General features: G+C 40.2%; 1 protein-coding gene and 1 long non-coding RNA gene across 3 annotated transcripts in view; one reads left to right on the forward strand and one right to left on the reverse strand.

The window, feature by feature from the left end:
• Window positions 1-12,211, reverse strand: part of kif4 (kinesin family member 4) — a 62,148-nt gene that overhangs the window by 23,312 nt on the left and 26,625 nt on the right. The gene's annotated exons all lie outside the window — the stretch shown is intronic.
• LOC127530621 (uncharacterized) lies at window positions 31-12,168 on the forward strand. Its single transcript, XR_007937267.1, has 3 exons — window positions 31-301; window positions 8,908-9,022; window positions 11,442-12,168. It is a non-coding gene; the product is annotated as an uncharacterized LOC127530621 (long non-coding RNA).

Genomic DNA, 12,211 nt, shown 5'->3' on the forward strand with positions numbered 1-12,211 from the left:
TCTCTCTCTCTCTCTCTCTCTCTCTCTCTCTCTCTCTCTCTCTCTCTCCCTGTGTCTGTGTGGAGGCAGCCTCCCAGCTGTCTCCACTTAAGTATATATATCTGAGGTGGAGCACCGGGCCCAGGTGCTCCACATCTCAATGATTACACTTGGCCAATCCCAGCACCTTAAAGAGAACAGATGTGATTAGTTCACCTAATAGACGGACACACGGGGGTCGTCACATCTGTTTTGACGTGCTTTATTGCCATCTGTACGGATACCAACCTCCGAGAACACCCAGGTTTACAAATGATCCCTCGTGAGTATTTTGGTCTTTTGTTGTTTTGCTGCATGTCAAAGCTCACTGTTGTTTCCTCTCTACTAATGTGTACTGCTGCACACTTGACGGGTGTAGCTGTGTATTACGCTACACCGTTGAGATCACAAACTGTCATATCGAAACATCATTTCACTTATCATGAATTCAATACAAAAAGCTCTCCATCAGAGCTTGAATTGGAGAGACAGCAGGTCCGATTTGTGGCACTGGCAGCGAGCAGTGACACTTTTTGTGGCACCGCCGCGGTGCCACGGTTAATGCCACTGTTTGGGTGAGATGCCACTGCCGCAGCGGTATTTCCAGTGGGCTCTGGAGATGCCAGCAGAGATGCCACGGTTAATGCCACTGTTTAGGGAACATGCTATGGTTAATGCCAGTACTTTTACCGCTGTTTGGGTGAGATGCCATGGTTTATTCCGCTGTCTGAGGGAGATGCCACCAGGGGTGAAAGTAAGCCGGAACGGTCCGGAACTGCGTACCGGCAAAAGATCTGGTGGCGGAACGCCGCTCTTCCACCGGTATCTATGGGTACGCCGGTACGCCGCCCGGCCTGCCTGCTATCCATAGATATCGACCGGAGTTCACTCAGCAGTACGTGAGTGCGCATGCGTGTCTACTTCGTAACACAGCGATTGTTATGGCCAGTAGCAGCCAATAGCAAATGGTTGCGCTTGATTTATTGCACTGGGACGAGCAATAAATTACACGTGAAATTCCACACGTTCTTGTGATTGGCTGAAAAACTTTCAACAGGATTTACAATGGTTAGCATCGACGGAATGGGGTGAAAGTAAGCCGGAACGGTCCGGAACTATTACTAATAGTTCCGGCAAGAATTTAAAACTACTTTCACCCCTGGATGCCACGGTGCATTGGGATCTTAAAGTTTTTAGTTTTTTTTTTTCCAGCACTCCAGCAACTCTGTTATGAATGGCAATCAGCGTTTAGCCCCCTCCCTCGTCTCCATGCTGTTTTGAAGAATTCTCATCAGAGCCTCACACAGAAATAAAGTTGTGCAATTAAAAGCAGATGAAATTTAAACTGATTAAATTGAAAGTAAATATTAGTTACTATCAAAATTTAAATACAATACAGAATAGAAAAAAGTAGATTAGTAAATGCAGTAATAAAATACAAAATATGAGGTGTGTGTGTCATATTTGCCTTGAACAACTCTTAACCATTTTAATACACTATAAATACAATACAGAATACAAAATAAAGTAAAATGGTAAATACAACATATATGGTGTGGGAGGGGGTGTTTTCCTGGATTAATTTATTTACTCAGGTTCATAACCTCCTCAAACCTGGCAAATATTTTCAGAGTTTTTTTGTCGACTATTCCTTTAATGAAGTTCTCATGGTCATCATGTTTTTCACAAACAAATTACATCATTTCCATTGGAGAGGACTCATCAAATTCACCCTCCCAGCTCTGCAGTTCTTTGAGGACTTCCATTTGTTCCCCTTTGTCCATTGAAATGACAGCTGGCAGCTTCAAGGCTCCCCCAAATTTGGAATTTTTGCACCACTCAGCTGCAGCTATGGCATGCATTAGAAGCACTGTTCCCTGCAGTAAAGAGAAAAACCTCATCAAGGTATTTTGCGTATACATCATTCACAACTAGTTTTTAAAGTTAGAGTATTTACTATACACTCTTAAAGAGATCACACTTGGTACATATTAAAACTGTCTATTATATTTGTCCCAGTTAATGCATACTGGCAGCAAATAAAATCTGCCTCATGTCACGTAGTTAAGTATTGCTGTATGTCATTATTATGCAACATATATCTAATGTGAAAAACTTTATGGGATTAATTAGGTTAATAAAGTTTTTGTATTTTCTATTTTTTTTATGTATTTACAGGATCCCTTAGGAGAAGCAGAATGGTGTTGCTTAGGTGAAGGATGTCTGTCTGTTTACAGACAAGCAGCACACTGACAAACTTCATCTCCCAGGTTTTTATTCAGCTGCAATGCTATGCCATTATAAGAACATAAAATAATGAATATGACAATGTACAGATCTCTGTATAAGTTTCAAGCAACACAGAGCATAGAGTTTCAAGGAAATATCACATACTTTACTTTCTGAGAAGTAGATATTAAAGCTGCTGTCCGGAGTTTGAATCGCAGCGTCTCCCAAAACACTGTTGGTCCCACCCTCCGTCCCTCTGATTTCACCCCTTTATTTGTGCACGCGCGCAGTACATGAGAGGAGTGCCCGGAGTGCTGCAGCATCTTGCCTGTTTTGCTGTTTTCCCCTCTTCTACATTTAGTAAATAATAAAGGAATTGTGTTAGAATGCTGTATTGAGTCTAACTTGCCCTAATACCAAAATAACATGAATCTGCTAGGACGAACGAGTAAAGTTTCAATATGTGATTACACTCGTGTATCCCTCTCGATGACGTTGTTTATCAAACTTAGTGTAGTTACGCGTGTATATGTGTTACATTGTATATTTATTTCTATCTAGAGTTCAGAATTGCATGACTCCTCTGACGAAGAGTATGTCCCAGACGCCCCAACATCTTCCTCCAGAGGTCGGGCATCTAAACGAAGCCGTCAGGCGGGCTATGGATGCCGTGGTCGGGGAGCGACACGAGCACCCCGACCACGGCATCTAAACGAAGCCGTCAGCCGGGCTATGGAGGCCGTGGTCGGGGAGCGACGCGAGCACCCCGAGCCAAAAAACGTCCTACAGGCTCTTGGCCTGACAAGCCGTGGGATTGGTAACTTTTCTGGAAGTTGCTGATCCCTGATGCTCTCTCCTCCACAAGCAAAACAAATGTGCGCGCGGTTGCGTAGTGCGTAGCTCGCCCACCTCTCCATGGTCTTGCTTGCAGTGCGCGTAACTGTTGATTGACAGCATGACAAAGCTGAAGCTCGAACTCGATTGGTCGGCAGCGACCGGCGCTTTTTGGAATAACATTGGTCTATGAGAGGAAGGCGGAGCTCAGGAATAAATTTTCATATCGCGTTATACTAACTTTATATTATAGTATCGAACTAGACTAACACATTTTAAGCTTTGTTAAAAAATGATACATAAATTGAAAACAAACGGAAACTCCGGACAGCAGCTTTAAGTTGTTGGTTCGTGCAGAAATAGAATAATTTCTTACCGGTTCTGTATTTTCCTCTGTCACTGTGGTTTAAGCCTAAGATGCTTTTTACTAAGATGACTTCTGTTGGCTAGTTCTTTTCCTGTGCAGAAAATGCACTGTGAACCAACACAGGCCAACAATGACTCAGTATCACAGAACACCTGATGAGAACCTGTGAAGAACAGTAACAATGTTGGTTATAACAGCACGTTCCACCATGACATGCTAGGTGGAAGTCAAGGTGGAAGTTATTTTAGGTAGTTTTGAAAGTGGCTTTTCTAACCTTCCATTTGCTATTTCTTACCAACTCAAAACTCTGTGGAAATATTGAATTGAACGGTCAACAAGGAATGATAGTAAATGAATATCACTTATGCTTGTATATCACAATGTAAAAGTAGCTATAAATGTGGAGAGGCAATTTAAAAAAAAAAAAAAAAGTTTTAGTGTAATAATTAAATTTGACTGTAAACACTTAAATTGCTAACATTGTGTTAATAAAACACAAAATATTTGTGTTGGCTCTACTTTGCTTGGTAAACACATTTTGTATGGGAGTAGGGCCTACAAAAAATCTTGCTAGATTTTGGGACCAGTACTGGAACTAGACAGGGTGGAACGAAGATAACGTAGTTTATTTTTTAACAGCAGCAGAATCTTTGTTTAGGTCGGATCGTTTACCATGTTAAGGTAAAAAAAAAAAAAAAAGTTATTGGTAATGGTCTTAATCGTTTGAGTTGCCTTCAATGAACTCCGGATTGCCACATACTAGGTTTAGCTTTGTTAGCTATAAGCTACATTAGCTTAGTAACGAAGCACTAATGAACTTGAAGTAATTAATTTTGTGATTAGATATATTCACGGTGTCATTAATATTACAAATGCACAACAATTAATATTATTCATTTACAGCAGGTTTTGTTCAGTACGTAATAGTTTACTGTCGAATTAGGGAAAAGTAAGAGTTTAGCATCAACAACAAAGAAAAGGTGGCACTTGCTAAGTACTTAGCAGTACTAAGCTTTGCTTAATTTAACTGATGTTAAAGGTGGAGTAGTGACAGTGTGGGGTCATTAAAGCAAACAGACAGACAATGTTAAACCACTTGAAGCATGCACAGAAAAAGATATTTTTAAGTGCTTTGACCAAATGAACCTTAAGAGCAGTAACTGATATTTTCTGCCCATAATTGCACTCCCGCGCCCTCCATCGAAACATTTTGTCCCCACCTTATACTTATGTGACCGTTGAAATGTGATAGCATGTGACTTCACAGGTGTTTTACTCACATTTGGAGGCTGTAAAAAGATTGTTTCCATTTATAGTCACTGACCTATATTGGGTGAAAACCCATATTGTCAAAGGCCACCTTTTTTAAAAGTTTAAAAATACTGAAAGGCGCTGCTGTATTGTTTTCGTTGTGTGCTGTCATGTGACACATTGAAGTGACAGCCAGCCTCGCACTTGGCTATAAATACAGAGCTGTATATATGTCAAATGTATATTAGTGGTTATGGAGGGTTTGTATTTGCTGAATGTGAACGGTGCCAACATTCCCAAGGTATTTGATGGTACTCATTATTTATTATAAGAAGCAGTCCATTTTCTACTTTTCACATGTAAAACAGCTTTTTCTATATTTATAGTAGAGATTGTTTTGTGTGTTGCATTTTTTTGGAATGTTGCTTTTGGCAGGTTGACCCTGCATATTGGAGGAGTCTTTAATTGCAAAAGTGTATCCTCCAAATCTGTCAAACTAACCTTATTAAAAGCCTGTTCAAACTCCAGGCAAAATGCTTTCCACTGTCTGATTCAAGAGCTGATCAAAAGTCACAGTGGTGTATCAATCACTGAACAGTACATGGATGTGTGCCACACCATTAGTTAGGTAGGCTGAACAAATGCATGTCAGATAGTCTGAGTGTATTTTGATTTTGCAATCTAAGAAATGTTTAATTTTTAAGTGAAAAGTAGGATTTTTTTTTTTGTCAGTTCATTTCAGAAACTCCTGATTCCTTGCATAGCTTTCATATCTCTAAATCTGCACACAAGTGTTATCTCTACATGTAGCTCCCTGTACTAGCAAGCTGTCCCATGTAAACCCAATCTAGCATATCCCTCAGAGTCTCTACCAAAGGGAAAAAGAATGGACATGTCTTGATTGGTGTATCAATTTAAAAATGCCTTCTGACACCCTTATTTTGGGATGCATTCCAAGTGTCTATGCTAAGCGTTAAACCCGCCTAAACATTAACTAACGTAGTGTGGGTAATCAGGGTAAGTGCTTCATTGCAAGAGGCTGTGAGGACTTAAAATGCCTTATCAGGAATGGGGCAGGGATTTTGTCAAATCCCATGTTACCTGGACATTTTTGTGACCAGCAGTGTGTTGGGCTTATGTCATTTAATAAAACTGAATGTTTAGTGCTGACTGATTTTTCACCAGCTAAACAAATTTAATGATGTGAGCATACAATATTGTAACTTTTCCACCTCTGTTAGACACTGAGACTCCATCCAAGTTTACCTTAAAGGACCAGTGTGTATGATTTAGCGGCATCTAGCGGTGAGACAGCAGATTGCTACCAACTGCATATTTATCCCTTTTCAAGCATGGAGGAGAACCTGTGGTGGCGACTACATAAAGCAAAAGGCCTCTTCAGAGCCAGTGTTTGGTTTGTTCATTCTGGGTTACTGTATAAACATGACATGCTATGTGGAAGTTGACCTGCTTTCTCTGAAGATAAAAAAAAAATAGGCTAATTCTAAGCTAACAAAAACACAACTGTTCATAGTTACAGGTGATTATACACCAATGAAAACAGAATGATAATACTGTATTCTGCCAGGAATGCAGAAAGCTAATGCTACCCACATGTGAAAACTCCCACAGGTTTGAGAAATTCAGACTTGTGGTCTGTGATGTCCTCGACATGTCCTTCACTCGGGGGCATTGTCACATTGAATTACTGAAATACTCAGAACTGCAGTGTTTGCTATAGATACAGTGTTCTGCGTAGTTGGCCAGTAAACAGTGCAGGGCTTCAGATTGTGACATTTTTGGCACTTTTTTAGTGATGGTGGCAGTACAACAATGTAGAGATAAGAGCCTGTGTTTTCTTTTATAGATAGATAGATGGATATGCAAGAAAACAAATGGGCTGCTCTAGTCAGCAAGCACTGCCTCAGGTATGACTAGTCAGCTAATTTAGCTAGCTGACTCTTACTTGACTTGAAGGGATGAATATTTTAAGATAAATGCCACTATAGTTAATTGGTCATGTAGTACTTACTAAAATCTGTGTAAATGCTGTCAGATGGTAGCCTAGCCATGCTACACCCATGTTTCTGACAACACAAGGGTCAAGGGAAGCTCGACAGGGAGGGAGGCGGGCTAAAAGGTTGTCTATCAAATCCCTCTGCAGCAATTGGGTAGGTCTACAACCAATCAACGCAATGAATAGGCTGACGTAGTTCCGAGAGCACCGGCGGATTGTGGCTAAGTCCCATTAGCTTCCCAACCAGCGGAGCCGCGGAGCCAACTGGTATATTAAGGATTTGCCATATCCCGTCGGCATAAGTCCAAATACGTCTTTCTTCTCAATGAAACACTTAAGTGCTGTCCTTTGTTTATCTTTCAAGTTGAATTTTAGCTTCAAATCTTTAAGGGCTGTGGCCAAAGCCGAGTCGAAAGATAACGGTTTATTGTGCGCTGCTTGTTTGGCAGAATCGTCACGCCTCTGTCCTTACTTCGTTACGCCCGCCTTCTGACTCTACACTTCATGGTGATTGGTCCGGCCAGTTTTAGGAGAATCCAGCCTCGAGCCTTATGGAGGGTAACTAGACCCACCTTGGCAGAGAATTAAATTCGTTGCCATGGGTTGTCTAGCGCCGCTAGGCTAGTCAGATAGCATAGATAAGGTAAAATTGTGAGCTCTAATAAGCAAAAGCAGCAACTAAAATCTAATTGTGATTTAAGTTTAAATTGCTTGCTAACATGTTTTGTTCAATGTGCATATCTGCTCTTCTATGAAGGTAAGGAATACCAGTAATATAATGGGCTAGGAATACCAGCTCCTTCTCAGTGATAGTAAGGACCACACTGAGGTTCTCTTCTTTGTTTTTCCATCTCATATTCAACTACCTGTGCACATTTGATGTAGCATTTTTTATATATATATATATAAAATTTCCATTTATTTGAAAGTGAGCTACAAATTTAAATGTAGAAATTGTTAAAGGAGATGTTTCATATGTCTTTCTTTTTGTAAAGTTAAATTAGCTCAAGGCTTTCTCCAATGAATGAATACAAAATATCTGCAAATGAATATCAGAGTTGAGGATAAGAGTCTGCGATTGGTCCTGACATTCAGATTTTCTTCACGAGGGAAAACCCTCAACCATCTGATTGCATATAAAACAAGACATTTGAGGTCGTCATCTTGGGTTTTGGAAAACACCGATTGACATTTTATAGACCAAACGACTCCTCTAAAATATGAAAGCGGTCATCCATTGCAGCACTAATTTTAATGCACCCACTTTTTTTTTTTTTTTTTTTTTTTTTTTTTTAAATGAGTAAAGCTGAATTGAAAATGTTTCGTAAGAACATTCACACAAAAAAATCAACCAAAATCCAATGAATTTCACTAGATCTTGGTTGGTTTTTTTTTGGTGAATGTTCTTAAAGAAAATATTACATATTTTTAAGCTTTTTTTTTTGTTTTTTTTTTTTGTTTTTTTTTTTTTTTTGGAGGATGTTTACTCATCTTTTTGAAATATTTAAAAGAATTATCTTGCCAAATTTGGGGGATTTTTTTTTAAAACAAAACTTCTAAGGAATTATTGGAATTTTCTTGCTGAAGGTTTTGCAAATTTTCTGAAATTTGGGGAATTTCTTTTGCTGGATTTTTTTCAGTCAAGGAAAATATTTTTTTGGTGCCTGTAAATGAGGACAACAGGAGGGTTAAAACGGGAAGGGTGGTCAAGTTGAGTATTACGATTTTTTTTTTTTTTTTTTTCTTAGTTTTTCACAAATTTGTACAAGTTTTGCACATGTACGTCTCTGGGGAGTGCTTCACACTGTTGGAAAAATTTGAGACACTAGTGAGTAAACGTCTGGAGTGGGATGTATATTTTGACCTGAAGGTAGCCACTGTTGACTTATCAAATACATGCAGACACACACACACCTCCCTGTGCGGTGTTCTGCACACACACATTGTTTGACATGCTACTACCCGCTGGCCTCTTTATGTCCATGGCTTGTTCATATTAGAGGAAAGCCCTCATGACAAAAAGGAGTTGGTGGAAAGTGTTGCATCTTTTTCATACCACCACCAGGAGTCAGGCATTTAAAGTCCTACACCTAGTAATTAAACTGTCACACCTTCTGAAACTTGATTGTAAGGACTGTTTTCTGAATCATGTCTTGTAATGTGCCCTTTCTTTGTGTTTTTCTGCCTGCAGTGCCCTTAAAGACAGCCGCTTCCCCCCTATGACAAGGGATGAGCTGCCTCGCCTCTTCTGCTCAGTGTCTCTTCTCACCAACTTTGAAGACGTCGGTGATTACCTTGACTGGGAGGTGAGAGACGTGCTTTGCTAAAACATAGATAGCTGAGCACAGCGATTGCCCCCGCACTGTGAATAATGGCTCCTGTGGTGCTCATTCAGAGCAGTGCCAGTCTTTCTACTTTTAACATTCACCTGTACATCCACATTTTTGTGAGTGTGTTGTTTTTTTTTGTTTTTTTTTTTTTTTCTGGCTGTGTCACTTAAAGACCCATCCAGCATTCTTTAAATGTCAGCAAAAAGTAGTTCATGTGCTTATTTATAACTCTAACACCGCCACTGTAATACTAATGGATTTGCAGGTTTAAAAAATATTGATTTGAATTAAATCTTTCTTTTCGTCAATTAAAATTTTGATACTGAAAGTCAGATCAGCTACATTTGGAACTGTTTGATGCTCTGTATTAGGAGTGCTCCCTCTGGTACATCAAAAGATATGTCTGGTAGCTATCCTCCATGGAAGAAAACATGAATTAGAGCTTTTAGTTTCAATTATACTTTTTAATTGTAGCCTTCATTTCCACTACAAGCATTAAAATGAAGAAAAATGACACATCTAACATGCTGTGTATTTACATGTCTCCCTACATGATTAAAGCTAATGGGACACTGAGGCTACAGCTAACTACTTCGCTGCGGCATTTGTTGGCTTGTCCTGTTTTATTTGTGCTCTATTTCTAACACACGCTGCATCCAACCAGTCTGCTGAAGCCTCCCTCCACTGTTAGTTCAGGTGAGACGTGATGGTGCTCATCCCAAGTCCTGATCAACATGCAGCCCATTCTTAAACCCATTTAAACTGGACTAAAATTACCTGTAATAATTGTAATAGTTATGGTGGACATCCTAGATCTTGTACAAATCTGTCATGTTGTTAATTTAAGTAAAAACGATATTCGTATCATAGTCTGTGAATCTTGGTGGTCTGGTTTTTTGTTTTGTTTTTTTTTTTGGTTTCAGCTCTTTTCCTTTGCTGCTTTACAATTATTGAAGCTTGCAATTCTGACAAAGGTTTGCACAGTGTTTTAGGTGTAAATTCAGGAGGCTCATGTCCATCATCTTGTCATATCCATCAGAAGAGTCCAATCTCAGAGGAAGATGAGATGGACGGGATTTTGCTGCCTTTCAACAGGCTCAGCAGTTATTATGTAGTTGTGTATTAATATCAGATCTGGAGATTTGTACTTACTCCATCACTGGAGTAAAATACAAACACAGCATGGTCATTTTTAAATGATATGAGGTCCCCAGGTGATAATAATTATACTAGTCCCATTGAAGTCTGTCTAAAAATGCTCCTGGCTAACCAACATCGTAATCTCCATGTCTGCATGCAGATTGTCCACCTCATGCAGGTTCATTATTACAGTGAGCTGCAACAAGCTGACAGACTTTTTTTCTGGCATCTCCTGCTTTTCTCTCATTTACAACACTCTGAACAAACTGACATGTCAGCAAAAGAAGCTGTGGGGGAACTTTCTACATCAGTAAGCTGATTTAATAGCCTGGATGTGATTTGCTTCCACGCTTCATGATCTTTTTGTGTGAACTCTGTGGACAAAAGGTCAGTTTAAAAAATGACCCAAAGCCTCATCCCAGTCTTACCCCTGTTGTTTTTGCTTTCTTTGAGGTCCTGCGTACTTTCTCTGGTTTCTCAGGTTGCCACTCGTCCTCTTCCTCTTTGTCATCCTCACTGGATGACATCAGCTCTTCAGTGTTGATGGTCTGATTCAGTGGTGCTTTAGCAGTGGTGAAGCGCTTCCCCTTAGGCTTTAGTTTAAAGAGAACACGACAGGACAATCGACACTCAGACTTTCACATGTCTGTAGAGTTTATCTGCCGGTCAGTGACCCAACTTAGTACATCTGAAGTATTTCAGCAAATCACTCAGTGTGATACTTTTCACAGGATCATGTGTTGTTGGTGCAATGCTTTATAACTGGATCATAATTGGTCAAATTTGCAAAAAAGAAACTAATAAAAAGGTAGAATATCTGCAAAAACTTACTTTTGGAGGAGTTGGGGCTTTAACCTTGAGTTGAAGTGACTTGCTTTGTATCCTAGCAACCATATGCATAACTATTCATGTGATCTGAAGTTCAACTACATTTGTGGGGAGATTGGTGTTTCAGTGGATTCTGGCCCAGAAGATGATGTTTTGGACAGACCACCTATTACATAGTGCCACTTAGCAAAACACTGAAAATAAATTCTACCTCAACACAAGCAAGAATACAATGAAAGTGGTTAAATTTAACAGTTAACCCCTTAGTCCCTGAGCCCTGTTTGTGAGGCACCTACTCTTAGTACCTACAGCCCCCACCAGCGGGGGCTGTAGGGACTAAGGGGTTAAGTAAAAAAAAAACAAAACTGTTTGGTACAGTGACTGAAGTGGTTTTTCTGACTCACCTGAGGCCTATCTCTGTCTCCAGGTTCTCCACCTGTTTGGTCAGAGGTGTTTCCAGCGCCCCCTGGCTCTCCAGCTCGGAGATGATGAGCGTCCGACGCTGCATGGAAGGACATGACAAAGCAAAGGAACAAACACTGTTTTCCTCTGCTGCTGCTCTTAATTCATTTTAAAGAAATTCTGTGCATCATCTCCTAAGTGTATATGGTTAGCAGTACCGATGTCTCAGCTCACCCTGATTTTGGCAGCTGGTCTCTCCCCGGCCTCAATCTGCTGTTTGAGGTGGTTGATCTCCTGAGCCAAGGCATTTCTGTCTTCCGGCAGGTCATTGGGGTGGTGCTGGGCCTCCTCCTTGCTGACAATCACCTCCACTTCATTCAGAAGCCACAGCTGACATCAATCAAAAATGACCTTCAAAAACTGTATTAGTGTGTGTTTAACTAATGATTGGTTACCTGTATCTCTTGCATGAGCTTGCTGACTTTCTGAACAGAGGTCTCTTTGAGCTTCAGTAGCTTGGATTGCTCAAGAAGCTTCTTCATGTCTATGAGTTGACCCTCAAGCTCCTGCAGCCTCTTCCTCTGCTGCTCACTGAGCCTTGATAAATGTAGCGTATGTCAGATGAAGAAGGAAAGTGCAGCAAGTGGGATTATGAGATCACTTCAAAGATTTCCCATCAAAACAAGTAACTTTTTTTAACATGAATATTATGACAGGCACAAACAAACAGAATAAAAAGTGATCATACTTGGCCTGGTTGGTGTCTTTCTTGGCAGACTGCAGTGCCAAAACAAG

The sequence above is a fragment of the Acanthochromis polyacanthus genome, chromosome 17, assembly GCF_021347895.1.
Source record: "Acanthochromis polyacanthus isolate Apoly-LR-REF ecotype Palm Island chromosome 17, KAUST_Apoly_ChrSc, whole genome shotgun sequence".
In the NCBI taxonomy this organism is placed as follows: domain Eukaryota; kingdom Metazoa; phylum Chordata; class Actinopteri; family Pomacentridae; genus Acanthochromis; species Acanthochromis polyacanthus.